Consider the following 27,408-nt stretch of genomic DNA (forward strand, 5'->3'; position numbering starts at 1 on the left):
TCGTTTACGCAATAGGTATCCTAAATTGCGGCTACGCGTTAGTAGGTAATGTATGTGCTTTTAAAACACTCACGTATAGACGGTATAGTTCATGTAAACTTTACAAAATAATCTCACCTTATTGGGTCATCTGATGGTAGTCGTTAGAACCAGTGAAATTCCTTTAAAAATTTTAGCAAAATAATGTCAATTCATACGCATTTAACTTATTATTTTATTTTTTTGATTGTGCTGAGCTCTCAAGTTGGGTACGAGGGACTAGGGCGGTAACATTGTTGAAGATTTCAATTTATATTTAGCTTTTGCAGAGGCTTCAATCCCTCGGAGTTATTTAATTATTTGGAGCGGCAAGCAAGTTCTTAAAAGCGACAGTCTTTTTAGGGAATCGAGTAAACCTGAGACAACATTTCGCCTTTCTTTCTTTCTACCATTTCTGAAAATATGGATTATTTTCTTGACCATAGGATTAGTAGTTGAGCTGAATAAACTTTGACCGCAGGTGCAAGCACGTACTGCTCGCCCTTAGAGTTGGTCAAAGGCGCCTAGCCTTTCAAAGATAGCATACACCAGAGAATTTGGGACGTGTAGTACTGCCGTGGCCGGGTGGTCTAGTGGTCAGGACGTTAGCCGCGTAATCTGAAGACGCGAGTTCGATTCCCGCCTCGGCCACCGGTAGACTTGGTCACTTTTTCTTTAGTGTATGATATCTATCTTAGTTTATAATTTATATATAGAAGTGTGACTACTTAAAAAACACAAATCAAAATATTTCATAAAAATAATTTGATTTGTTCCCTAGTTGGATAGATGGCAGCACCGTCTCTCTCGCTATACCGTAATCCAGTAAAGGATTCGTATAGGAGGTGCAAGTACGTACTGCTCGCCCTTAGAGTTGGTCAAAGGCGCCTAGCCTTTCAAAGATAGCATGCACCAGAGAATTTGGGACGTGTACTGCCGTGGCCGGGTGGTCTAGTGGTCAGGACGTTAGCCGCGTAATCTGAAGACGCGAGTTCGATTCCCGCCTCGGCCACCGGTAGACTTGGTCACTTTTTCTTTAGTGTATGATATCTATCTTAGTTTATAATTTATATATAGAAGTGTGACTACTTAAAAAACACAAATCAAAATATTTCATAAAAATAATTTGATTTGTTCCCTAGTTGGATAGATGGCAGCACCGTCTCTCTCGCTATACCGTAATCCAGTAAAGGATTCGTATAGGAGGTGCAAGTACGTACTGCTCGCCCTTAGAGTTGGTCAAAGGCGCCTAGCCTTTCAAAGATAGCATGCACCAGAGAATTTGGGACGTGTACTGCCGTGGCCGGGTGGTCTAGTGGTCAGGACGTTAGCCGCGTAATCTGAAGACGCGAGTTCGATTCCCGCCTCGGCCACCGGTAGACTTGGTCACTTTTTCTTTAGTGTATGATATCTATCTTAGTTTATAATTTATATATAGAAGTGTGACTACTTAAAAAACACAAATCAAAATATTTCATAAAAATAATTTGATTTGTTCCCTAGTTGGATAGATGGCAGCACCGTCTCTCTCGCTATACCGTAATCCAGTAAAGGATTCGTATAGGAGGTGCAAGTACGTACTGCTCGCCCTTAGAGTTGGTCAAAGGCGCCTAGCCTTTCAAAGATAGCATGCACCAGAGAATTTGGGACGTGTACTGCCGTGGCCGGGTGGTCTAGTGGTCAGGACGTTAGCCGCGTAATCTGAAGACGCGAGTTCGATTCCCGCCTCGGCCACCGGTAGACTTGGTCACTTTTTCTTTAGTGTATGATATCTATCTTAGTTTATAATTTATATATAGAAGTGTGACTACTTAAAAAACACAAATCAAAATATTTCATAAAAATAATTTGATTTGTTCCCTAGTTGGATAGATGGCAGCACCGTCTCTCTCGCTATACCGTAATCCAGTAAAGGATTCGTATAGGAGGTGCAAGTACGTACTGCTCGCCCTTAGAGTTGGTCAAAGGCGCCTAGCCTTTCAAAGATAGCATGCACCAGAGAATTTGGGACGTGTACTGCCGTGGCCGGGTGGTCTAGTGGTCAGGACGTTAGCCGCGTAATCTGAAGACGCGAGTTCGATTCCCGCCTCGGCCACCGGTAGACTTGGTCACTTTTTCTTTAGTGTATGATATCTATCTTAGTTTATAATTTATATATAGAAGTGTGACTACTTAAAAAACACAAATCAAAATATTTCATAAAAATAATTTGATGTGTTCCCTAGTTGGATAGATGGCAGCACCATCTCTCTCGCTATACCGTAATCCAGTAAAGGATTCGTATAGGAGGTGCAAGTACGTACTGCTCGCCCTTAGATTTGGTCAAAGGCGCCTAGCCTTTCAAGGATAGCATATACTTACCCGAGAATTTGGGACGTGTACTGCCGTGGCCGGGTGGTCTAGTGGTCAGGACGTTAGCCGCGTAAGCTGAAGACGCGGGTTCGATTCCCGCCTCGGCCACCGGTGGACTAGGTCACTTTTTCTTTAGTGTATGATATCTATCTCCGTTTATGATGTCATTTAGTTATGGTGTGTCTCGCTTGCGTCAAAACATGTACGGACAAGTATGAGCAAAACGCATGATAACTAATTGACATCATTAAAATATCAATTTGATGTCAGTGTACGTTCGAATTCGCCTGAAGGACAAATACCGCTCGCTCCTAGCTTATATATTTTACTGTACCGGCACCGTTCGACCTTTCCAGACCTTAATAAAATGGAGTAGGGATAAAATTCCATGCAAGTTGAAATCTACTTTGCCTAACCTTCATAATGAAAGACAAATTTTTGTTCAGATAAACCGTTTGTTCTCGTTTGGAGGGATGGGTTAAGTGGCGGAACTTTAATATGCTTTATTAAAGAGCAATGATAATATTAGTGTAATGATAGTAGTGATCTATCGACTATTGATTTGTCCGACTAGCCGACTAATCGGTGCTCGCATGGCCGATTAGTCGGCCGACTAGTCGGCTAGTCGGCCAGATAATGATCTGAACTTGACGAAACTAATGAGTTTCGTCCAAGTTCGGTTTCCTAATTAAAATTAGGGATGTACCGAGTTGTCGGGAAAGCCGACTATCCGGCCACATTAGTAGTCGGCGATTAGTCGGCGACTAGTTGCCAAAATGCTCGATTAGTCGGCCCGGACCCGAGAATGCATTATGTGGGGATGTATTATAAATTCAATATACGCGATATAATCCGTTTTTCATAGTTTTATTTCATGAGTAACTATCGCGGTAACCGAAGACAATATTAAAATGTATAATTTTACACAGTCTTAATAATTTTTACATTATAATTTTATACATTAATATTATTGTTCAAATTGGAGGCCGTTTTGATTAATGCTTTGACATAAATATTTGTTGGGATACATTAATCCATAATGAGTATTATTATATGATACAAACACAATGAATTTGTATTGTTACAATTTGACGTATATTTCTGAAACCGCTCTAAGATTCCATTCTCAGGGATGGATGAGTCAAATTTCCCTCAACATGATTTATATGTACAGGTCATCGTTCACTGGGGTATCCTTTGTATTATAAATTTCCTAAACGGTTCCTCACGTTGTGAAGTGATGAATGGAGATGATGCTTTGTTTTTTATGAGAGAGAAATGATGGCATAATGAGAGGCTTGATATCGTGATGAATATTTTACTTGCTGAAAAGTTATTACCTATAAATATAGGTAATAACTTTTCAGCATAGATGGGTTATTGAAAGAAACGCTTGTTTGCTTGTAAAACTTTGGTATTAGTGCCTACTTTTAATTTATCTGTTAGTGGTGCTATGATTAGGTATAATAACATAAACATAAACACAACGAGACCATTCATTTGATATATTGTCACACAATATAGGTATACCGTGTAGGGCCTATAACAGGATACAAAAATTTTACTGGAGGCTGTACAGTACTCCTCAAACTGATCAACATTTGTTCAGCGACTTTTAAAACTAACGTGTGTTTTGAATTTTAGTGCACTTTAAAGTTTATTCAATGACCCAATGTATTGCGAATTTGGTAATGTTTAAAGCATGACAAGCAGCGTCAATTACAACGATGATGGCGTAAGTATATTGAAGATAATAGGTATTTATATTTATATTTAGTTTGTATGAAAAATAGGAAATCTGAAGACTTCATAATTTTTACAAGTTATTGAACAAAAGTGTCATCGTTTGAGGAGTACAATCTATGTTTAAATTATTTGTTCGTGTTACAGGCTCCACCCGGTATGTCATTTTTAATTATCTAATTTACCCCCCCAACCTGGCCCCTAATCAGTTAAAAAATAACAATACATTTCTTAAAAACGAACTTATCTATAAAATAAAACTATATTAAAACTAAAAACTAAAACTAAATAAAACTAAAATACATCTAGAAAATGTGGCCCCTTTGGCATGGTGCCGAGGATGATGGCAGCATTTCCCCGCTGTATTGCGATGCTAAAATACGTTGCGCGAGAAAGCTGCCAGCTCTTCGGTCGCCAGTGAAGTCGACTAATATTTTTGATAGTTCTTTAAACAACGGTAGAGCATTAGGACCCCATTTTTTTTTTTTTTTTTTTTAGGGGGGGGAAAATGCAATTACGCATACCACTCGGGCGCGGGGACGAACCCGAGTGGTTATGTGGGACTCCTTGTTTTGGGCTGATGGGACCCCAAGTCTACCCACTAAACAACCCCCCCGTCTGTCGCCTCGGTGCTGTAAGGCGGGGCCACGGGAACACCAAGTGCACACTACCATGACCTCGCAGCGGCCGGCTGCGGTAAACGGTCGCTACCAGGTACCCATACCATGAGACACTGACAGTATCAAAACTGACATTTACGCTAACGTCTACGTGATTTACTTTTTATACATCTCGCTCGCACTAACATGCGAGTACGAGCGAGATGCATAGACAGTAAGTTACGTTCTCGATAGCGTTTATGTCAGTGGCAAACTGGTGGTAGCCACAGAGGTCTAACAAACCCATACGCAATTAATAATAATATATGTAATAGAAATATTAGAAATAAGACCATACTTAGCGTACAATCTATTAGAGTGTAGATTAGGCTAAGTCTGAGAGTAGATTTTGTAATTTCTTTTATGAAATAAACAGTTTAATTTTTTTTATTTTTTTTTATTACAGGTTTGGTCCTCCGTCGCTTGCTCATCGCGCGACGAACTTTCACTTTAAGGTACTTAATAACTACTTAAAACACGTCGTCGCGCGGTAGGTACCTAACGAATAAGTTAAAGTTCATAATGACGGCCACTGGGTCCAGCAGACCCACTAATGAATGCTGAAGTGTTGATATGACTGGAGGGAGCAAACATTTTTATCATTACGGCTTTAAACTTTTGATTTTACATAAGTATCTACTATCTACCTATTATACCTTTTTGACCAAATTTTTGGTCAGCCAAATCCCACGCTGAAATAAAAATGAAGAAAATATCAAATAACTGTTTGCAACAACTTTCTCATATCGAAGTAGTAAGGTCAGAGCGAAACAAAGCCAACGCGAGATAACAGCGAGAGATATGTTCACCGTCCACGTCCTCCAAGATTATCAAATAACCCACTGAGATATAAACGTGCTTTTGTGACAACGGAGCTGAATGCAAAGCTCGACATATGCAATGTTTAATGAAATAGGATGAAGGTGATTTTACTCATCCATTTAATCAGTAATACGCTATAGCAAAATTCCTAATTAAATTGGTCCAGTAGTTTCGGCAACAATTGGCTGGGACAGACAGATAGACAGACATACATACGTATAATTCTACGGGTTCCATTTCATCTATGTATATGAGGTACAGAACGCTAAGAAACTATTTGTACTCTCTAGAAGTAACGGAACGTTAAGTAATGCAAATAGTAGTGTGTCGCAGAAACAGACTTCGCCAGACGAGCGCCGCTAAACACTTCCGCTATAAACAACAGCCTTATCTAACACTGTAAATAGTTTTGTTAACGTCCACAGTCGAGCTACTCGAGCTTAATTAACATCTAGATAAATTTTATTTGCTGCATTAGTGCAGAAATGGGCCTGTTGGACAGTTAAGCTGCGTGTCAATAATTAATTGTGTTTATTTATCATATTAGCTATTTAGTCGCTGTAACATTTCAATAAAATGTAAGTAAAATTGACACAATGCAACTGTGTCTATGCCTGCAACTGACAAATCTCAAGTTATCAGTACGTAATAAGTATAAGTACATACGTATTAACGCATTAGGTAGACAGTTAAACTTTCCACAACTGCCTAGCTCATACTAATACTATTAAAGACTAGCTAATAATATTAAAGACATGATTCTATAATTCTATGTCTATTTATTAGTATGTCGAATGAGAGCCTGTCACAATAGGGAATATTAGGTACGCGAAACTCTGCGTAGGTGGCGCCCTGGCGCCACTACCACAATCTGAGGGTCTATCGCGAAATAAGAAATCGAAATGACGTTATCTAACATTACTCTTGCATATTCGAGATAAAGAGGGAGATAGCGAAATTTCGGATTCGCGTTTCCCGGTAGATCCTCTCTAAACAAACCGCCTTGATGCATCAATGTCATATTTCATTATCTCTGAAAACTTGTCAAAAACCTGTTAAAGGTACAGTATGTATAAGTTACTAACCATAGGGTTTAGTAAAAAGGCTAGTGCTGCACTCTGGTGGCAGAACATTGCAGTAATATCTTCTATTGGTTTAAAATCATCTTCCGTGAACTACCACTGAAAGAGAAAACTTTATTCCTTTATCATTTTTAAGCTAATTCTGGAAAATAAAGGGGCTAAAATATTATTATTTTAAATAAAATTAAATCTTTCACCGTCTTTTACGAAACCCTTCAGTTCTAGTTTTATCTTATCAATCACTGATTTTATTAATCGGTAATTTTACCGCAAAATTATTTATTAGATTTAACAAAAGTTTAATTTAGCTTAACTAACTTAGCGGTTTCACTCACGTATTTTTTTTTGTCACTTGCACGTAAAAACGCTCATGTAAATACGTGAGTGAAACCGCTAAGTTAGTTAAGTTAATATGTCTCACGATAGTTTAAATTCGTTTAATTTAGCTGTGAACATAACCTAATTTGCTTTCCTGCATCCTAAAAACATAGTTCAAATTTTATTCAACTTATTTTAGAAATAAAGGACAATCATTCATAAAACATAAGTCTTAACTTAAGCTATGTGAGCTAGAGAAGCACAAGACGTCGATATTGATTTACGTATTTCACTGTAAACAAGAATAAAGCAAGGTCTAATAATCTATTATTAAAACTCAATCTTACTTACACGCCTCTTACGAAATTTCATTAATAAAGTTACAATAGTTTAACTGAAACAAAAAGTATTACCACTAAAACCCAATTGAATTAATTGAAACTCAATTGAATTAATTGAATATACTCGTATTAAATCAATAGTTACTAGCGCGATTGTTTTTTGTGTTCCTTATTGAATTATAATGATACTTATTAATAAGTAGGTGTTAGGCCAGGATTACACTTGTAAGTTTTACTTACGTAAGTAGGGACAAAGCTATTTGCTAGAACGAGAAAACGATATGCATATCTCATTCTGTAGTATAGCTGTGTCCCCACTTACGTAAGTAAAACCATAGAGTAACTTATACTAGAGCGGTACTGTCATAGTAAATTTTGTAACCCCAGTAAATTCACTGCCATCTGTCGACACACTTTAAAACTAAAATTGAAGATTTGTAAAAATACGATAAAATGTATTTAAATATAGATAAATGATTTTTTTTATTTGCATTAATTATTTTGATGATTTTGACCCATGTTCTTTTACTGATATGCGTTAAAATTGTTAAATAACAAACGAAACCGTCAACGCCATCTATACGAGTGTAGGCCAAAACTAGTAGCGCCCTCTGAACGAGAATCAAATTTTCTTGATTTTCGAGGCACGTTTTTTCCTTAGACTGTATCCATCTATTACGGAGTTATATCTATCTTTGGTAAAACTTACAAGTGTAAGCCTGGCCTTACAGTCCGCGACCGTAACACAGCCCCCGTAGCTCAGTGGGGAGCGAGCCGCTGGATATGCCTGCCGCCACCTCTCTTTCCTGCCGAGACGTGCCCGTTCCCACGCCAACTCGTTCTCGAAGGACCAGGATATGTATCCGCGAATTCGAAAATAAACTAATTCGACACTTGCAAACTGACTTTTATTTAACGCGATTCAAAATTATAAAAATACTGCCTAACACGGTTCACTGAGGTTAGAATGACTGGATCACTTTATATTTCTTGAGGACTTCTTGATGGTAGAGCTGCTTTTCCGATACTGTGATTTTCCAGTCGTTCTTCCTCGTATTTATACAAAAATCTTAGAAAAGGAACACTCCTACGATAAGAAGATAAAATCGATCGTCATTTGTCTAATTGGAAGGGCTCTGATTGGCTGATGACGTAATCCGGTCGTCATCGCCTCGATTTTCATTATCTCGTCATCGTTTACATAATATTTACTTAATGAGCTACGTAATTATCGTATTAAAAGTTATGAAACCTAATATCTGGGTCAATAGGCTACTCGAATAGCGGATAACAGGTGTACTGCACGGTAAGATTTAAATAATATGGGCCATTGTCCGTTCGCGCTGAGGACATAGGCGCGGGTTTCTACCCTTTCGACGGTCCGATACTTATAGTTTACGAGATAATCGATCAAATGTGCTACTTCCATAGTAAAATCAGAGCGTAATCGAAACGCTAGCCAGAATTTGCGCAGCCAATCAGCGCTCGATCGTGCGTCTCGAATAATTTACTCTATCCTTGTCTTTATTTGCTTATGATTGGCTATAATTCGTGAGCCAATAAGAAAATCTACATTAATATCTCTTTATATTACCTATCTCGCTCGTTTTTACTAATGGATTGGGAAATCTAGGGAAATAATTAGCACTTTTCTTACGAATACGAATGAAACCTAATTACAATCTAAACCTAGATCATAAAATAAACGCATATATACATGTCACTTACGAACTATTAACAATCTAAAGGTGAATTTTCCTACCTAACTGATAAAAATCTTTATTTTGATTAATATAAACTTAGAGCGTCGCTAACAGTAGGTATGCTCAATAAAATAAGTATATAGTGAGGAGTGACCCTGCCTATGAAGCCGTAGGTACACGGTTCGAATTAAAATATTTACATTCTAATTTGTGGAAATTTTAACTGTCTACCTAATGCGTCACTGAGTACCGTGCCTCATCGGTCACAATCAGATTGGATTGGATAGAGCCCATTGAGGCAGACAGATGGAAGGCCAGCGTTAGTTTAGTAGAGTACTATTATGTATCCGAACTCCTTTGATTTCGATTGTCAATACTATTTTAATTTCCGGAGCTTCTCTGATAAACAGCTTATATTATTTTAATAGATAAATTCTTATTTATATTGTAGAAAAATATAGCAAGACTGTTTCGCATTAAATTCGTATACAGGTAAGGTAAGATAAGATAAGATAAGATAAGATAAGATAAGATAAGATAAGATAAGATAAGATAAGATAAGATAGTTCTTTATTGTACAACCGTGTTACAGAGGTGTATGTGATGTGATACATGTGTGTGTGTGTGTGTGTGATTTTTATAATGTATTAAGATTTGGTAAATATTGACAGCTGAATGACTGCTATTGGGATTTAATGTCTAAGAAGCCTTTCTTAAGAAGAGCTTTACACAATTAAAACTGTAAAATACGTTTCAAATTTCAAAGTCCTTCAACAGTTTGGGATGTGCGTTGTTTTATTCACATACCCGGGGTTAACCGGTTAAACCTTGTGTTACCATGGTTACCAGTACAATTTGACACCGGGTTAACGGTTTAACCGGTTAATCCCTGGTTAGTGGGATGGTGCCAGTGGCGCTTCATATTATATGGAATTACAGGATTTGCAAGTTTGGCCTGGCCAGCCACATAAGAGCTCATGAGAGGGAGAAACCTTGATTGTTGAGGTCGCCATCATCGAAATCGATGTGGAGGACTATATAATTACAGGAATTGCTTGAAATAGGCATTAAGATAAAGGCGTCCGATGTGTTAATTGATCACTGTTCAATATACTCGTACGAGTACAAGATAGAATACATATAGGTAGAGTACAGTCCAAATTACCCTAAACGGACACTAAGTGGGGCATTTAGAAGGTCTCGGTAAGAGCGTACAACTTTCAATCCGGAGAACGCGGGTTCAAACGGGCTCGTATTACCAATGAGTTTTTCGGAACTTATGTACCAGTTGCTTTTCGGTGAAGGAAAATATTATCGCAAGGAAACCGGACTAATCCCAATACGGCTAGTTTCCCCTCTGGGTTAGAAGGTGAAACTTCGGTGAAACACGGTGAAACAGATGGCAGTCTCATTCGTAAAAACTAGTGCCTACGTCAATTCTTGGGATTTGTTGTCAAGCGGCCGTGGCACAATTCCGGGATAACGCGAGGAAGAAGAAGGCATAAAATATTTTTCTAAAACATTTATTTATTCTTAATTTTAGTTTATTTAATAGTTTACTAATCTATTGGAGTTGTGTTAAATTGGTATGTTAATAAATAAAGTGTAATAAATAATCTAACAACGTGAAATAAATATACTTGTCGATATGGATTCCTAAGAGAAAAACACATTCTTAGCCGGGAAGCCGACCTTCCGGCGGGATAAATAAGTATTTGCATACTGAAACATAACTTATTTCATATTCGTATTTCATGAGAACTGAACCAAAAAAATTACAAGGGACAAAGTTTCTCTTGTTACATGTCCGACTTTAACTAATCATACCTTTCAGATATTGATAAAAAAGTTCTACCTGATATGAATAATGGCGTTCTAAAGAGTTATGAAAGGGGGTCCCGATACGTGGCAGATAAAAAATGTGCTAGTGTACCACCCAACAAATCATGAAACATAAAGAGCGTGAAACTAGGGTTTTGGGATTCACTACGTACCTGCTAGACGCAGTTAAATAGATACTGCTTTACTAAAAGGGTTGGTCTTTTCATTGCACGTAAGGCGCCAGCGATGAATGGCAAATGAGTTTATAGTTCAGAACTAAGTTGCCAAAAAACATAGTAACCAAACGGTGTATCTATTTAGCTAGTGTTTTATGTATTTTTAAATTTACCGTAAACCGTAATTAAAAGAATTAAAAAAATCAATTGAAAATCTTAAGGGGATACTTCTTAGATTTCCGTATTATAAGATATTTAAGTATTGATATTAAATAGTTTAGTAGTTTTACATCTATGCAATACTTACCAAAGAATCAAGGTACCATACATAAAAACTAGTTTTTGATTCTAAAAATCGGAACAATGCAACTAAATGTGATTTTTTTAAATATGTTAGCATTTTCGTATTACCTACTTATAAAAGGAGAGGCACCTGCCTCTGTGTATGTAAATCATACAAGTAGAGTTGATATAAATATGTACTCACTTCCGTGCACGCCCGGAGCCCACGCGAAGAAAAGATTGATGGTGCCTTGATGAAGCGAGAAATGTGTCAGAAATGTACGAGGGTAAGTATTCAATTTCAACACATGCATACGAAGTAATGGGGTCAGAAATAATCGGCATTTATACTTAGTCCGCGCATCATATTATTTATACCTAAATATCTGAAACGATTTAATTGCTATTGAGTGTTTGCCATCAGCCCATCCAGTGACTGGAAATAGTTATTTGTTTTACAAGGGGGCAAAGTTGTTTTTAACCTCTCGTGCTACTATTGATACGCGAGCAAGCGAAAGATCCCCAAATTGAACCACGAGCGTAGCGAGTGGTTTGAAAAGTGGAATCTTGAGCGTTGCGAGGGTTTCAAGGCACGATGGTTAAACAAACACAAAATTTTTACCACACGGAAAATACTAACTGTAAATATAAAAATATCAAACAAAATCAAAGCAAATCAATTCAAAATGAATTTTTCACATATTTTTCATTCAAAATCATTATTTAAAAGTCAATTCTACCAGCCAACATAAAGAAACAACTCAAAAATTGGCATTTGATTACTTTGCCCCACATGGGGATAAAATGCAACTTTCTCATCAATTTTTGAACAATCAGGGAAGCCTTTACTAGCTGGTATAGTGGAAAATTAAAATGTACCCGATAATCGATACCGTACCCTGTAATCTGTGTAAGAATGAATTTATGCTTTTGTATCAAGTCTACTTTATAAGCTACAATAAAAGACAAAACTGCGAGTGTTAATAGATTGCCAACAGCTTTAATGTGACATTAGTTTATTTAGGTATAAGGCGTGTGGAGCCTTTAGGAACACAAAATATGACTTCTGATGTCGAGAAATTAGGCACAATGTATGATGTGCTGCCGGAATATTTCAAGAATATTCCAATCTCGGGAATATAGGAAAAATCGGAGAAGTACAGGCTAGTGCAATATGAAAAGGTATTTATTTCCTGCCTCGCAACTACAGGCGATAGCCCAGAGCGGAGTGTGAGCGGCATGTCTGTACACGCGTCATGCGTCATAGTGTGAGTAGGGTTGCTTAAAAATAGTACTGAGCGGCCGGCAAACAGCCGTCAATCAGCTGTCGCGGGGCGAGGTAATTCGAGTCGGGGCAGGGCGGTCCGTGGCCGTTCTGTATGATAAATTGATAATACTTTATTCTGTGGCGATAGTAAGACTCAGGCCTATGCGTTTTGTTAATGTGAACTCTTGAGAGCGTCTAACTAAGTGATTGATATAAATAATCGTAAATAACGTATATTTATATTTTATTATTTTATATATAATGTTTTGTGTGACATTTCATTTGCTAAATTCGTGTGACCAGATTTAAGGAAAGCATTTATATTTTCACTAGCTTATTAATATTGAATTTTATATGACTATCAAAAATGTTACAAGGAAAAAGATTGACGCCAGTGTACTACTAGAATCGTTATCCTTGGGGCAATATGGACGGTTACATAATTATAGGCATACAACCTATATTTACCCGGTTTTAAAACGATAGAAAAATTACAAGAATAATTTTCTTTAAAAGCTAAATAGTACCTGCACAAAATAAATAATAGTAGGTACATACGTTCATATTGTCTATCATAATCGATGTCTGACAGCGTAAGGTCGTAAACATGTTGTCCCTTCATAACCGGGAATTACAAACACGTAATCTTTTCCAGTCTTTCGAGCACTCTGCCTCAAACGCAGGAGTCACGTTTTAGATGTTTGATTAGGTATTATTTTGTCTTATTTTCATAAAATCATCAGTTACTATAAAAGTAAACACAATAACGAAAGAAGATGCCATACAAGCAAAATAGCGAACCTTGGCGGTATTTACGTTCTTTGTAATAAATAAAAAGTTCCAATCTCTTTCAAAATCATTATTGTGGAAAGTATTTATTATATTAAATCACATTTACAATCGGGTCTATCGCGAATAAAAAACAACGTCGAACGTCGGTAAATAAAGGTAACAAAATAAATTCGCGATAGACCCGATTGTAAATGTGATTTAATATGTGTTCAAAACGCGAAAGTTTTAAATGTTATATTTATTATATTATTATCTATATTGTCCTATTTCAAAATATTTAGATCACTACGGTTTCATTCACTAGTATTTTTAGTAGTTTCTTAATTTATTATGATTAATTTTTTTTTCACCACACCAGCTGTTAAAGGCTCTCTTGATTGTTTAAAAACTGATAAGAAAGTTTCATTTTATCCACATGAGGGGCAAAGTAATCAGATGCAAATTTTGAGTTGTTTCCTTAGCTGGTAGGATTGACTTTTAAATGATCATTTTGAATGATAAATATTTAATGAACTTCATTTGGATCAGATTAGTTTGATATCTTACAGTAAATATTTTGTTAGGTTGGTGTGGTAAAATTTTTGTGTTTCACTCGGGGGCAAATTTTATTTAACCCTCGTGCTTGGAAACCCTCGCAACGCTCAAGATTTTTAGAACCTCTCGCGGCGCTCGTGGTTCAATTTTAGATTCTTTCGCCCTTGTAAAATAAATAACTATTGTACGCCCGGTTTAAAAGTTAGAGGTTGTTTTTTTTAAACCTTACAGTTATTTTAATGACCTATGGAATGATGTGCACACGTTTAAATGTTTATACATTTACTGGTATGGAGTGCCACCTAAAAATTTTAACTTTGACTTTTAAACTAAGTAGCGGCACAATAATATATTAAAATTACCCGTTATTAAGTACCGACTATGGTTTTGGCCGACTAGCCGAGCCGACTAATCGGCGCTCGAATGGCCGATTAGTCAACCACAAACAAAATTTTTGATGCTTGCGTTGCGCTTTTTGTAATATTATTAACTGAAAGATGTTCGCTGCTAGTCAAAAAGCCTAATGCTTGGCCGTGTGAAGTCCCAACTAAGTATTTTCAGTGATCTTCACCCGATTGCTAAAAACTACTTAATATGTTTAAAATTTGAAGCTTGTGGGTCCGCTAAAAGTACCTACCTTAAAATTATGATGATCGTGAGTGAGTGAGTGTGTCAGACAAAACTAAAGAACTTTGACGTGCAATAATTCTTAAACTACAAGTTCAAATTGAATATGTCATTGAAAATTCAGGGTTATAGCTTTAGCCAGCATAAAACGTACAGGAAGTCGAAAATGGCATGAATGGCTTCGAGAAAGGGATGGTACGGTCGTGCCGTGCCTTTTTGTTTTGCTCGACTTGGTAGGGGCACTACCGTGCCCCCAGATTCATTTAAATTCACTGGTTCACCGCAACAGTTTGGAAGTAAAAGGGTGAATAGTAACGATTTTGCAATAACAATGTTTTGCGGTCAAAACTTTATATTAAAATATTCGTCGAATAATTTTTCGGACCACCGCAAAAAGGAACGAACCGTTTTCAAACCACAACTTAACTTTTGTTATGAATTGGTAAGCGACGTAGAGTAACAAAGTTTGAGATTCTGGTCGAACCGCTGTTCCGGTTCTTTGATATTGACCGAATCAAATTGAATTGATTGAATTGAATTGAATTGATTGAGATTCCGAAATAGACGGAGAGATAGCCCCGGAAAATCGTTAACTTTTCGAGAACAGTAAAATCTGTCTACTTAGTCTGCTACTACATTGTAGATACGGGCATCGGGCAGCGGTTCATCATTAGTTGCCAGAAAATGCAGACCACTTGGCCACACCGTGGCAATGGGCCGTAAAACTTGCGTCAACAACTCAAAAACTGTTCGTATAAATGTAGGTACCTACCATATACGTGAAAAATTCTAGTGAAGAATGCCGGCAACGAGATACTTGCTACGGCATTCTCCTAGAGCGACACTAGAGAAAAAAACCAGCCAAGTGCGATTCGGACTCGCGCACGAAGGGTTCCGTACCATTACGCAAAAAACGGCAAAAATCACGTTTGTTGTATGGGAGCCTCACTTAAATATTAATTTTATTCTGTTTTTAGTATTTGTTGTTATAGCGGCAACAGAAATACATCATCTGTGAAAATTTCAACTGTCTAGCTATCACGGTTCATGAGATACAGCCTGGTGACAGACGGATAGACAGACAAACAGCGCAGTCTTAGTAATAGGGTACCGCTTTTACCCTTTGGGTACGAAACCCTAAAAACGTCCTTCGCGCTTAAAATCCAGTGACAAATTCACAAATTCAGACGCATTTAAGCTGCTGCATTCAAGACCAGATGGAAAGGGTCAAAATTCAGACATAGGGAATGGCTATTACCTGCATGTGTACCGTGGGACTTATATCAAAAGAAACGGTGTGGGTATTGTAATCGTAACGTAAACTATTAAACTTAATACCGACGACGGTACCGTTTTTTTTTTTGACGACCGGTCTGGCCTATTGGGTAGTGACCCTGCCTGTGAAGCCGATGGTCCTGGGTTCGAATCCCGGTAAGGGCATTTATTTGTGTGATGAGCACAGATATTTGTTCCTGAGTCAAGTATTCAAGTAGTTTATTAGCTTATTAGAGTCATGGGTGTTTTCTATGTATTTAAGTATGTCGGATCTGGGCCTGGGGTGTCGTCGTCAGTAGGTTCGTGCATGGTTGTAATCACGAAATAAGATGCTATACGTGAAGTTCAAATGTGTATTTTCAAATCACAATCACAATAAAGATACGATTACTTCGATACAAATCAATTTAAATTAACTTAAGTTGGAAACGTGGTGTGTTCGTCGCAGAACTAGCTTAACGAACGTCACGATTGAAGGCACGATCCAGAATGGCCATCCTTCCTTTCCGCACCGGCTTATACCTATATAGTCCGATCACCACCTGACACCTGACACCTGACCTGTCACTTTGTTTACCTTGAAGTTAGCCAACCAACTCTTACTAGTTCTGCGTCGACCGCACCCAAGCAAAATGCTTGACGTTTCCGAGAACTGCCAATAGATGGCGTTACAAGTTGCAAAATCAGTAAACGATGGCGCCGACGTAACCCGTCGTCACCCTGCGACAAGTATTTATATATTACATGTATCGTTGTCTGAGTACCCATAACACAAGCCTCCTTGGGCTTACCGTGGGACTTAGTCAATCTGTGTAAGAACTAAGAATGTCCTTTAATATTTATTTATTTTTTATTTAATTCTTTTGCCGTACAGGCTAGCCGTCTTTGGAATTCACTCCCTTTAAATATTAGACAAGCTCTTTCAAGCGCGTCATGGTACGTAAGCATTTGCTAAAACAAGAGTTCGAACAATATCCATTATTATATTTATAGTACCTTTATTTATATGGTAGTTTATATATATTTTATTTATTTATGTAGTTTATAAGTATAGTTTGCTTTTTTAAGTCAGTCAATGTACTTCTCTCTCTGCACCAATTGTAGGTAGGGTAAACTCACCAGTGAATGAACACCCCCCAGTGAATGAACAAATTCACGTTTTTTGTCTAAAATAAGAAATATAGCAATTTCTACAACTTGTCGTATTTTTTTTTCTTATAAACAACTTTAATTCCTATGCAATGTCAACCCGAGATAAATTTATTTTCAACCAGTTTGAATGTGACTGCCGTTTGAAGTTTACGTGTTTCTGGTTTTGAAGTTTTGTATGGAAAAATTAGATCCCAGATAAGAACAGTGTACGTTTGGAGCAACATATGAAGTGCTTATTTAATGTTTACCTGTACAAAGTTTTGTTATTTGGATAGATTAAGAGTTAAACCTTCTATAAATGCACACTTTGTCGGCGTATTATGCGATTAAGTCTTTATTTTTAAGAGTTCCATTACTGGCTTATCAAATGTTCTGAAACCAGTAAATGAACGGTGTGTTCATTCACTGGTGTCATCTAGATTTTTTTTTTTCAAAATTTATATGTAAACGAAATGGTATTGAGTTTGATTTTTGTGATTCTGCATAGAAAACGATTCTGATTCATTCAGCCAGTATTGGAACAAAACAAATTTCTAGATTTTTCATAGTCCATTTACTAGATGTTTCATCCCTATGTATGAACAGTACAAAATTTGGCTTGTTCATTCATTGGGTTTCTACTAATTCTATGTAAGTATGAACAATGTAACCACGAACAACGGAATGAAAAGTCTATTATTTTAAGCATTATTTGCTGAGCCTGACCTTTTTTCATCAAAATATACTCGGACCCGGGTATGTCCGTAAACTACGTCCGGACCCGGGTATGTCCTTAAACTACGTCCAAAAGAGAGGCATGGGCACTGAGAATGACCTCTCGCTTTGTGTGGTAGGGCACAGGACAGCGGATATCATTCCAGATCTAGAGCTGAGCCCAACTGGGGAAGTACCTCCACCTTACAGAAAACCGCAGCCAAATAACACTAAACCCTACTCATAGTGTTGTGTTCCTGCCGGTGAGTAAGGTTGCCAGAGCTCAACGAGGGAGAGGAGTGTTAGGGTCGGCAACGCGCATGTAACTCCTCTGGAGTTTCAGGCGTACATAGGCTACGGAGACTGCTTAATATCAGGCGGGCCGTATGCTTGTTTGCCACCGACGTAGTATAAAAAAAAAATATGCACGTTGTTTCTTGTTTTAAATATTGATTCTCTTTTTCTTATTAATATGTAACAGATTTCTGTGTTATTGGTGAATAACCATGATTTTATTTCGTTTTTATATATTTAATATTAAATAGAGGGGATAAAAAGATATGAACGCTCTTGCTATACCTACTAGAATAGAGCTGGAAACGGGTTTTGTGTTAAAAATGTCTTTTTAATGCTGATTAAAAAGATCGAAATTATGTTCATTCACTGGATTTTGCGATGTTCAATTACTAGTTTTCATGTTCATTCATTAGTTTTTTGGGTACTTTTTGATAAATAATGTTATAACTCAAAAACTATGAAAGTAATAAAAATCGCAGAAATGACTTTCTTAATTATTTAATGAGGATTGATTTAATTGCAATTAAATTTTTCAAACTTGGATAATTGCTTAAGTGTTCATTCACTGGAGGTCTTACCCTATCTCTGTTTGGCCCTATGGTTGACTGGTAGAGAATGTCATTTGTACATTGCTGTAAATAAATAAAATTAATTAATTAGCCTCATGCATGAAGTTATATTTGAACGAAATGTTTTTTTACCCGAATATAATTGTTACCGTTATATCATGTTACAAATACATTTCCGTTATTAAAATATCATTTAATTGCTTAAATTATAATAAATAAAAAGTACAAAAATTTGCCCGCAAAAAGCTAGTGAGCGAAACGCGCGAAACGTCACGTGCCGTCACGCGTTCGACAGATTAGTTCACATAAGTGTCATTAGTAGCAAACGTCAGCTGGACCGTCCAACGTGTGACGTCATCACGCTCTGTCGAATTCGTGACAAAAATTATGAGCGTTTCAATCGCTCAAAAATTTTCAACATTTTAAATATTTTTTAATAAAATAATGTGAAGGTTTGCAAAAGTATTTTTATTTTTTCCGGTGTTCAAACGATATAAATTATGATTACAAAAATTAAAAAAAATTCATGCATGGAGCTGATTGGTTGTTTGGATACTTTTTGTTTAATTGGCTGGACGGGTGCCATTCCTATGTCGGTTGACGTTAAACCGAAAAAAAAAATTACAAAGTTACACGCAGCCTGCCCTTTTTCATTCACATTTTAGTTGTTAAATTAATAATAATTATGCACAAGTCACATTTTCATGTAAGTTCAAGGTATTTTTTAACAATTGTGGATAATTATCTCGGGACTTGTATAAAATTTTGTGCTTTGTAAGTACCAATGTTGCCACTTTCTACACACATAATACTCATTAGTTACCCATACCTACACTTTCCAATGTTAATGCTCCAAGCGCTGCGGCTTCAGGAAATCTACGAAATATAAATGTCATTAAGCCAATGGACCCTTATCAGAAGACGCTTCCGGAAAGGCTTAGAACACAGTCTAATGACCCGATTTCTGCCTCGTAAAAGACAACTATGTATCTCTCCAGTGCTCTTGCCTACATCTAAATTACTTTGAATACCCATTTGGGATTTCACTGTCGGAATTACGTAGGTACGTAGGTTTGTTGGGGTAATTTGGTTATTATTGAATTAATGTTCGGGTTATTCATCTATTTATGCTTGCCGTGGGAGTTGGGTAATTGGGTTGACTGAAGAGTTGAATAATCACACAAAATATTAGTTTTATTAATGCTGTTTACAATATAGATAGTCTGAATTGTATACCACTAGTACCTTTTACAAAAAATAAGGATCTATAAAAAAATATGATACATACCTAATTACAATACAGCAGATTTAGGCATTTCAGAGAGATAGAGAGAAAAATAAAAAAGTATCCTTTAAAGCCTATTTTGCACAAGTGTCCGTGTGCATCTCCAAAAATCGTCTACCTCTTCCCTACAACACAGCCACAAATCCAAATGGCCCTTTTATGGTTATTAATTTTGAGTTAAGTCATATTACAAACTACACTAATTAAACTTCTTTTATTTTACATTTACTTTTTGTTCGTAAAATTAAACTAAATGTGATCCTAATTACAATTAATCCGTTCAAATTTAAACGAAATGAACAAATTTTCATCGTGTAATTGCGTAAGCATGAAAATAATTTAATTATTTATATATTCGTTTCCGGGTAAACACCTTTCCTCTCCTATGCCACACTTCCCTGTGCTCATGTACTGTATGTATAACTTAGTCAGCCGTTGGGTCAGCCGCATTCGAGGGAAGCTAGTGCTGTCAAACTGGTTTAACTTAACTTGGCAGACATTCAGACGTACTCTATGAGTAACCACTGTTGAAACTCTCGTACACTAGCCGATTAAACTTATTTTCCCAAATGAATTTGCTTCACAATACAGAATGTTTAAATTAATAATTTAATGTAATAAATTATTTACCTGAATTGCATTAAAACGACTTTCAGTTAAACTCTTTAGGATTATTCTAGCCGTCAAAACCGTCTCGTGTGATGCGGAAGGGTCCTGGACTTTCCCCAGGCTACCATCCCCCCCCCCCCCCCCACAGTCCTACCGCTATGCACTAGGGCGCCATCGCCATAGAGCCCGTCATTTAAAAAAAAGAGAGTTGAAATCAACGCTGATTCCGCAGATGTATTTAACGTGATGGTCACTGGTCGCGTGAATTGGTTGATTGGACGGGTGAACGAGTTTACATGTATTGTACATATTGTTTCTAAAGGGTCGGTAACTCGCATGTGACACCTCAGTTTATTGAGCTAACAAGACTACAGTCTATGGTGTTGCAGGCGTTTACAGGCGATTATTTTCATATATTATAGTTTGGTATATAGTTTGTTTTTATTTTGAATAACGTAATAAATGGCATACTATCGTAATATCGTTTGTATGATCCTTTAACTTGTTCGAGCTCGGTAAATGATAGGAATGACAAATTCATTTAAGTATATTGGAGGTTATTGATCACGCAAGCATACACAATTATATCAATTACATTGTAATAAGGACGATAAGAACAATGGGTCATACAGTAAATCAGTTTGGTTATTATTTATAATTATACTTACCTGCATCCTTTTCCTTCCGTTTTTTCCTTATTACGTCCGAAATTAAAGGTATTATAGGCTAGGGCTCATGGAATTGGTCCTTATTAAACAACATAAATAATTCTGGCAACACTATAGGTAAGGCATAAAACGTGCAATGATTAAACATCTATTGAAAATATACATTACGTACTGCCCGATTAGAACAATGCTTAGAGATCATTGAGGTACGATAGGTACCGATCTGCCAGTGTCAAAAGTGACGTTTTTGGTTGAAGAAATATCACTTTTGACGCTGACAGATCGGTATCGTGCCGCAGTGATGTCTTAGAAGCGTTGTTTGAATAGGGCCGGTAGACTACAAGAACCCCCGTCGAGTAAATTTGATTAATACAGTATTCATTTTATAGCATACCTACTATATACTTAGCTGTTTGAAATATTTTCCACCACACCAACTAATCTCATAATTGTATTGCCTTAACAAATTACAACAATCATAGTAACATCCCGCTTATTTGAATCTTTTACTAAAAAAATAAAATGGCCAAATGTGTTTTTTTAACGCTTAAAAGCGACTTTAGTGTCAACTAATCAGTGCGTGGAAAGTAAAAGTATAGTATAAGTAAATAGTAGGTATTTCAATTTCAATACTTTATTTCCAAGAATATTATTATGGTACTTACATACAATGTTGGTTAGTTGAAGGTGTTAGGTCAGCATATTCTGCCGGCATGCATCGGCGTAGAAATAGTTACATGGGAGTAAACGTAACTATCGCGGTAACCGAAGACAATATTAAACATTAAAATTAAAACTAAAAGTCACTGTAATATTAGCAAAATTAATTAACAATTCATATTAGATAAATGTCATTTTAAAAATAATTAATCTACAGAGTAAAACATTTTCCAGGCAACCACTGAAACGTTTTATTATCGGAAGAGCTTTGAATTCAAGTGGTAGTACAACTTGGTACAACTAAAACATTGATGGACTGATGGTTCAAGTGTACTACAACTGAACTTTCTAGTCAAGATTTAGACCACCTATTGTCATATTTCCAAACAGTGGGGAGAAAATCATTTACCTAACCTTTCTTTTGACACTCGAAGTTTGGCCAAACTTCCTTTATTCCAAAATGTAAATACCAAAAGTTTTAACCTTTCATTGAGCGTTGTGCAGTACCTAAGCATTAAACATGGCCGGTTTCTTCAACCGATTCAATAATTTTTGTTTCTATTTTATTTTGGTAGTAAATAACTATGATAACTAACCCATTTCTCATCTGTCACAGATTAGTGCCCTTTCCATAATTCTCAAAAAAAGCCTTGCCCGACAACATTTCTTTATTCATATTATCGCGGAAATATTTTAACGTTCACTCGCGCGTAATTAAATCGTGTCATTAGACATCTCGTTCGCTCTAATTGAGGCGAGCGAGATGCAATGGGAATCTTGTAAAGGTCCTATCATTACAAGATGTAAATTTTAATAAATAATAAAATATTAATTATAGGTAATACCTTGTGGGAATAAATGGCTTTATTATTATTATACATATCTAGGTTTTAGTATACTAGTAAAACTAATAATAACGACATACGTGCCTTTGGTGTCAACTTGTAGTTCTATAAATTATAGTAACTGATTGAATATCTACTTCGCAATTTCCATTAAAATAAAATTTTCCACTACCCGAAAACAACTTCGGTTTCATTTAATTCACCTTTAGTAAAAGCCAGCATGAAAGATGCCGAACCTTCTCAAATTTCTAAGGGACAGCGAAAACCTAATGTGGCGTAGCATGATTATCACGGCCTATGGGCTATTTGTACACATGCTAGATTATTCATCAACATTAGACCCAGAGATTTTCCCTCGGAGTTGGCAAGCGCCTGTAAATGTCAAGGACACAACGCATTTAAGTCTCGCTTTGTAAATTAGAACAAACCGTCTGCCTTTGAAATTATACACCGAAAAAGGGTAAGTGGGAGTCAGAAGTCAGAAGTCACCGAGCTGAACAATTACAAGTAAAACGTAGCAACACGCACTTTAAACAGCAGCGAAAAAGTTATGATAATCAATGTCATCATGTCGGGCCTCAACAAGTTGCCTATGATCCACTTCAATAAATAGGTATAGCTCCAGTTTATAAAACAAACGAAATAAAGCAAAAACAAGTTTTGTATGAAAAACGTAAATTCGCTGTATTTTTTTAACTATGGTATCTGAAGCTGATGAATCTGAAGCTACAGAAACTAATTTCAATTACCTTATCCTATTGTAAGTACAAAGTTTCAGAGCAACTTGTTAGCTACTTGTTTTAAAATGAGAGCGGAACTACGTTTGTATGGAGAACCGAGCTTGCCGGGGACCAAGGAAATTGACAGATACAGGGACGGCAACAACGACGCCGCAATCAATAGTAATGCAGGTGTAGTTGACATTCGAACGTCAGCTACGCGACCTTGAAGCGAGAGCTGTCACTGTCAATTTCCTTGATAAAATAATTGACGGATTGAACGTTCTCATTGTGGCAGTAATGCAGCCACAAACGTCACTTAAGACCGCAGAGACTGTTGGATGAAGGCAGCGCATGATAGATCGTTGTGGAGATTCTTAGGGAGCCTCAAGCTCTCATGTGATGTTATATTAATAGTGATAATGAAATGACCAGGTTTTTTTCGTCATAAAACATAATTATATGATCATAGAATAGGTAAGTTTTATTTCGAGTTTCACCTCCATATTTCCACTTAAAATATTACATATTAAAAATACTTGTCGTACAAAAATTTTAGGTACTCAGTCGACCCTTCCAATTTCCGTACCTCATTAAATGCAACGCAGGTAATACCCCCACGCAATATGTAAATCAGATCCCGAATCTTCAACCTCACGGAATGTCAAACTGGCACAATGTAGGAAAAAATGTATTTGTGATCTTTTTTATTATTTCCTTAACGTTTTATTAACTGAGAGACGTACCTACTTTTATGATAGTGATTACGTAAAACATAATTTATTAGGGGAGGGCCGTGCAAGATGAAAAGAGCAGGAAAGAAGAAAAGCACGAACACATACTATACTAATCAGGTGGCAGGTAAAGCTGTCACTTAGTAGGCTAGAATCATAAACAAGTTTGGGAACAAATCAAATTATTTTATTAAATATTTTGATTTGTGTTTTTTAAGTAGTCACACTACTATATATAAATTAAAAACTGTAATAGATGTCATATATTAAAGAAAAAGTGACGAAGCCCTCCAGTGGTGAAGGCCGGATTCGAACCGGCGCCTTTAGCTATCGCGGCTAACGCCACGAACCCCTAGGCCACCCCGCCACGGCGGTGCCAGTCCGAATTTCTCAACTATATGCCATCTTAGTAAGACTAGGCGTTTTTGACCAGCTCTAAGGGCAAGCAGTGCGCGCTTGCACCTCCTACACGAACTCCTTACGGATTTACGTTGTAGCGAGAGACTGGTGCTGCCATCTATGAACAAGTTTGGGAACAAATCAAATTATTTTATTAAATATTTTGATTTGTGTTTTTTAAGTAGTCACACTACTATATATAAATTAAAAACTGTAATAGATGTTAGGTTAGAATCATCTTAAATTATTTTCTTCATCAACTTAACATTGTCCAGCTCATGCTATCGGCTGATGAGCTATTTGTCAATTGGTAGTTTCATAGTAAAACGTGAAATTCAAGATATTATTATTGCTGGAAGATATATATAATAGTTTTCTTATTAATTTATTTTCATAAATTCATGTTCCATTTGCACTTATTATTTTAACCTCAAATAGCAAATGAATGTTAGTCACGCAATATATAAAGTTTTATGTAAACCAAAGTATTGGAGATGATGCAGGGGCACTTACAGTACCTACCTATGGAGGACATCTGTGGTAATCCTTTAGTGAAGAAATAACTAACGGAAAAAAGGAAGAGATCGGAAAAGAATCAGGCTGGAGAGATAGGATACTTATAGTGTGACATAAAACAGTGGAAATTAAATAAAATGGAACCAAAAAATTCCATACTAAATTATTGCCATGTCATTTTACGTCAAAAATGTGACAGTTACGTAGGAAGTGGCGCCCTTAATAATTTTCTACATTTTCTGGTAGAACTACAGTGTTATTATTATTTGAGAGAGAGAGAGAGAGAGAGAGAAAATTTATTTAACATCACAAAACATTATTAAACATAAAATATGTGCTTAGTAGTTTACATACTAATGTACCTAACTAGGTACATTACTTATTAACTATTTAAATTAATTGACATTGGCATTAAAGACAGCGTGATGTTAAAAAGGAGTCTCGACTCAGCATAATGTTGCAGTAATTTCACTGCAACGCTGGTTTTCAGTCGGATCCTATAAAAAAAATAAACACTAAGTACCTATTACATAATAAAAAGGAATAAAGAAAAAAAAAAGTGATAAAAGGAAAAAAGAAACATTAAGTATTAAGAACATTAAATGAGAAAAAGAAAGATAAAGAATAGGTATATGGAAGGTGTATGAAATGAAAGTGTGCATTGTGTTGTTGAGTGTGTAGTATTATTATAAGTACTTAAAAATTATAAAGGATTTTTTGTGTTTTTGTAGGTTAAGATATATATTTATACGTAGGTAAGACTGATACTGGAGTGTAAAGTGTGAATGTGCGTATTTGTAAATAATATTATATTTAATGTCATTATTGTATGGCTGGGCTATAATCAAAGATAAGAGGGTATTGCTCTACCGCCAAGAGGTAGTTCATTTTGTATCTGAAGAAGGTGTCGCTTAAGCTGTGTATATTTGAAGCCTGTTATGTCCCACTGCTAGGCAAAGGCCCCCCAATTTCTCCACAGATCTCTGTCCAGTGCTATGTCCGGCCACTCCTTTAAGAAGGAGTCTAGTTCATCCCACCATCGCCGGCAGGGTCTGCCAGATCCCCGATTTTAGTTTTCGGGCTCCGACTGAAGTGATTTTGCCCCACAACTCATTCGGCATTCAGCAGACGTGACCAGCCCAGTCCCATTTTAGCTTGGCTGCCTTCCGAGCTACATTCACGATTCGGGTCTTGGAGCGCAGCGTGGTGTGATGTTCTTTTGACACCTAATATGGTAGCATATTAATAATAGCGTAGGCTCCATGGCTCGTTGGCAAACCCCGAGTCTGGACTTCTGAGCTTTAGTCAAAGACCATGTCTGTGCACCGTAGGTTAGAACTGGGAGTATACACACGCCCATGAGCTTACGTTTGAGTGACATAGACGGACTATATATAACAAATAGTTAAAAAAAATACTTAATCAATTGCCCTTAATTGAGGATTGTTTTATGATGCTTACTAGTTTTTTTAAAGATAGTATTAAAATACTAAAACCTATATTTCGACACTGAATAAAATAAATGAATTATTACGTAAGGTTCTGTACCTCGAACAGAAAAAAAATGGAACTCTTATGAGATTACTCGTGTATCTGTATATACAGGGTGTCCTTAGCCATTGGTGCCCTGAAATCCCACGTAGGGTTTCTTCTCAGGAATGCTGTAACGTTAATATTTTTTTGATTAAAAAAGATAAAAAAATAAATTTTCAAACAAGAGTTATTTCCAATAATCGACAACAAAAAGAAACATGCTGTATTAATCATTGCCAGTGCTTTTGACAACTTGTTCGAAAATGTGCGGCAATGATGACATTTATCAAAAGTCAGAATCATGGAGACTATATAAAGGAGCAAAATCTCTATGTATGAAAAGTGTCCATCAAAAAACAGTAATGAGGCGGCGCCACCATACACCGAAATACTACCAAAAACAACCTACGTAATTTGGTCGGGTTATTTGTTGGTTCATGTTATACTCATGTCCCAGACCCTAACTAGCGCCACCGGAGAGATTAGGAACTATTATTTAAAGCTGAAAGCGGTCACTTTGCAACAATTCTGCCTTAAGAGATTGGCATCCTTTTCTATACCATCCATAATCTTGTAGTTGTTGTTGTCAGTAGTGTCATAAATAAAAAAGGTAATCAAAAAGGACGAAGAAGGTTTCATACTATTCATTACCTTAGGAGCTACTAACACATACAGGCTGCTCCAAAGTAAAAAATCGTAATTTGTTAATTTCTTCGTAACCGCTACACCGGTTGTTATGATACTTTGTATACTGGTTCTAAATACCCTAATGCATATGTACATGTCGGCTGTGTCCAATGGCTAGGGACACCCTGTATATTACCTTACTCACTGTATTTTGCTACAATAGTTAAGTATGTCATAGGTGTCAAAATTATCAGAATCGTCAAAATAAAAGGGACGTGACTGAACCGGCC

General features: G+C 36.6%; 1 non-coding gene across 1 annotated transcript; it reads left to right on the forward strand.

Moving 5' to 3' along the window:
* Window positions 1–2,406: 2,406 nt before the first annotated feature.
* On the forward strand, window positions 2,407–2,478 carry Trnat-cgu (transfer RNA threonine (anticodon CGU)). The gene has a single exon. It is a non-coding gene; the product is annotated as a tRNA-Thr (tRNA).
* The last annotated feature ends 24,930 nt before the right edge of the window (window positions 2,479–27,408 follow it).

The sequence above is a fragment of the Cydia strobilella genome, chromosome 5 (genome assembly GCF_947568885.1).
Source record: "Cydia strobilella chromosome 5, ilCydStro3.1, whole genome shotgun sequence".
NCBI classification, from domain to species: Eukaryota; Metazoa; Arthropoda; class Insecta; order Lepidoptera; family Tortricidae; genus Cydia; species Cydia strobilella.